The 3,625-nt window shown below is 46.4% G+C and overlaps 1 pseudogene; it reads left to right on the top strand.

Moving 5' to 3' along the window:
• On the top strand, window positions 1-2,944 carry LOC125960786 (60S ribosomal protein L17-like; annotated as a pseudogene).
• The last annotated feature ends 681 nt before the right edge of the window (window positions 2,945-3,625 follow it).

Below are 3,625 nucleotides of genomic sequence, written 5' to 3' on the forward strand. Positions count from 1 at the left end.
GGGTATTTTTATCCTCATCTTACACATAAAAGGTGATACAGAGAGATGAAACAGCTTGTACAAGATCAGAAAAGCACAAAGGGACTGAGCCAAAATTGAAGTCTGGGTCTAACTCTTACACTGATGCCTTTTTTTTATTTTTTATTTTTTAAATTTGGCCACACCACACGGCTTGTGGGATCTTAGTTCCTGGACCAGGGATCGAACCTGGGCCCCCTGCAGTGGAAGCCCGGAGTCCTAACCACTGGACCACCAGGGAATTCCCTACACTGATGCTCTTAAGAACCTAAACAGGGGAAAAAGGAAAAAAAAAAACCAAACCCTAAACAGATGCTCAGATGAGGGAACAAAGTCTCTGCCTCAGTCCCTGAGTTTTTATATACTTCCAGTGAGTACTTTAAGTAAAATGCGGTATACTCGCTTAAGTACTTTGTGAGGCAATATAACTGAGTAACAGAATCTAGGGACCCAGCTCACTTTGTGAATACCAGTTCTTTCCTCCTCTTCCCCTACTTGTAAAAAAGCTGGGTCCCATCGAATGAGCTCCAGCACACACAGTTGGTTGCCTACCCAATGGGCCTTCTCTCTCCCACTCCCCTCCCCTCCCCACCCGCTGAGCCTATGTTGGTTTTCGGTGTTGGCGCTTCTCCTTCCGGGCTCAGAGTTAGTACTGTGGCATTAATAGTGGCATTATGCCCCTTGCTTGTGATAGATTCAGGCATGGGATGTGACTCGACTCTGGCCAATGCACGGTGAAGAGCAGTCTTCTGGGGACTTCTGAAAAAAATTTTCCTTGATCTTAAAATGGGACACAAGAATGAGATGTTTCCTGGGGTTTTGTTTTGTTTTTGTTTTTGTTTTTTTGATGCTGTGGACATTGTGTGACAATGTGATGTCTGGGTGGGAGCAACCGTCTTGTGACTGTCAGGTGAGCTAGCCAAGGACAAGGCGACACGCTGAGAATGGCAGAGGGGAAGGAAAAGAGGAAATAATCTGGGTCATTGATGATGGTGTTGAGCTGCAGGATTAACCTCTCCTGAAGTTACCACTCCTCCGGACTTCTTTTTTTTTTTTTTTTTTTTTGCGGTACGCGGGCCTCTCACTGTTGTGGCCTCTCCCGTTGCGGAGCACAGGCTCTGGACGTGCAGGCTCAGCGGCCATGGCTCACGGGCCCAGCTGCTCCGCGGTATGTGGGATCTTCCCGGACCGGGGCACGAACCGGCGTCCCCTGCATCGGCAGGCGGACTCTCAACCACTGTGCCACCAGGGAAGCCCCGGACTTCTTGTTCTATGAGATAATACACTTTCCTTAACTGTCTAAGCTAACTGAATAGAAGTTCTCTGTTTCTGGCCACTGAAAACATCTTTCCTGTTGTATGAGCCATGGGATCAAAAGAATAAACACCCAACATACTAATTTGATATGCTAATAGCTGACAGCTATGACAAGAGCATTGGCTAAATGAGGAAAACCTGTTTCCTTGACCAAGCGAGGCCCCGAGAAGTCCTTTCTCTGCTCGTTCAGAGGGGAGAGAGTGTGGCAGCCTGAGGCCCTGCACTCTGCATCTTGTCCAGGCATGTAGGAGGCCTCCTATCAGAGGAGAGGTCCACTCCTGGCCAGCCGGACTTCTGACTCCCATTTCCTGTAGGGTCAGCAGAGGAAAGCAGCTTTATTTACTGAGGCAGGATGGAAAACAGATGTCTAAGCACCCCGCTGGGCCCAGGCTCACCCTGGACAGAGGCCCGGCCTGTTCTCAGCCCTGACCCACCCACCAACCCCTTGTTCCCCACATCGAGTCCAGATGTGGCTTCTTCCAAGCTCTATAATAATTTTGGTTTGTTGCACCTAAGTAACCTACGCCCCCTCTAGCTCAACCCTCAACTCTCCAAAGAGAATAGGAGTAACACTATGAAACATTTGTAAGGAAGGCGGGGTGGGGCAGAGAGGAATGTGGACTTGAGAAGCAGGGCAACGTGGGTTCAACCACAGCCTGGTCTCATGTTAACTGTGTGATTTCAACCATTGTATCAGTCATCAATTGCTGTGTAACAAGCCACCACAAAACTCAGTGGCTCAAAAACAGCAACTGTTTATTTACTCATGGATCTAAAGTTTGGGCAGGGCTTGGTGGGACAGACAGCTCATGTATTCTCCATATTGTGTCGTGTTAGGTGAGTGAAGTCCGATGGGACCATGGGGCACGTGTGTAAGTGGAGGACATCAGCGTGATTTGTGTGACCACCCTGCTCCTTGCTTCCCTGTCCCCACGTAGATAGTTCCTTTCCCTCTCAGTCCTTCCTTCCTCATCAGCAAGCTGAAGGCAGAGAGCATTGGCAGAATGTGTGCATATCAAGAAGAGAAGCTCTTCCCACAGGCGGCCTGAAGTATCTCGGAAAATGGTTCACTATTCACTTGACCCAGAAAACCCCACAAAATCATGTAAATCAAGAGGTTCAAATCTTCTTGTTCATTTTAAGAACGTCCGTGAAACTGCCCAGGCCATCAGGGATCTGAAGGATGTCACTCTTCAGAAGCAGTGCGTGCCACTCCGTCGTTACAGCGGTGGGGTTGGTAGGTCTGCCCCAGCCAAACAGCGGGGCTGGATGCAGGGTCAGTGGCCCAAAGAGAGTGCTGAATTTTTGCTGCACGTGCTTGAAAATGCAGAGAGCACTGCTCTGTTGAAGGGTTTAGATGTAGATTCTTGGGTCATTGAGCGCATCCCGGTGAACAAAAGCCCCAAGATGCCCCAGCTGAACTTGTAGAGCCTCTGGTTTGATGAACCCCACATGAGCTCACCCGTGAGCTCACATCGAGATGATTGTTATTGAAAATGAGCACATTGTTCCTAAAATAGAAGAGGAGGTGGAAAAGAAGAAAAAGATATACTGGACGAAATTGAAGAAGCAAAACTTATGGCCTGGGAATAAGTTCAGCATAAAATAAATGCAAATAAAAGTAAAAGCAGAAAAAAAGAGAAATAAAAATTGAGTCAGTTTTGTGCAATATTTTGTGCAGTGTTTCCACTGTTCTGGTAAGAGTGAAATACATATGCATATATGAGCTATGAAATAGGAATTGCATAATTTTGGTGATTTCACATGGGAGTTAAATGCTCTCATATTTGCATTTAAAAGTGGCATTGAGGGACTCCCCTGGTGGTCCAGTAGTTAAGAATCTGCCTTCCAATGCAGGGCACCTGGTTCAATTGGGGAACTAAGATCCCACGTGCTGCGAGGCAGCTAAGCCCACGCACTCTAGAGCCCGTACGCCGCAATGAAAGATCCCGCATGCCGCAACTAAGACCCGATGCAACCGAATAAATAAATATTAAAAAAAATAAAAAATAAAACTGGCATTGAATACAGTAAGTTCCCTACACACGAACGAGTTCCGTTCCGAGAGCACGTTTGTAAGTACAATTTGTTAAGTCCAACAAAGTTAGCCTAGGTACCCAGCTAACACAATCGGCTTGAATATACCCACTATATGTGCTGTAAGGTAATAGGTTTATAATACTTTTCACACAAATAATACATAAAAAACAAGCACAAAAAATAAAAAAGAAAACATTTTTAATCTTACAGTACAGTACCTTGCAAAGTATAGTAATACATTACAACAGCA

The sequence above is a fragment of the Orcinus orca genome, chromosome 13 (genome assembly GCF_937001465.1).
Source record: "Orcinus orca chromosome 13, mOrcOrc1.1, whole genome shotgun sequence".
NCBI lineage: Eukaryota > Metazoa > Chordata > Mammalia > Artiodactyla > Delphinidae > Orcinus > Orcinus orca.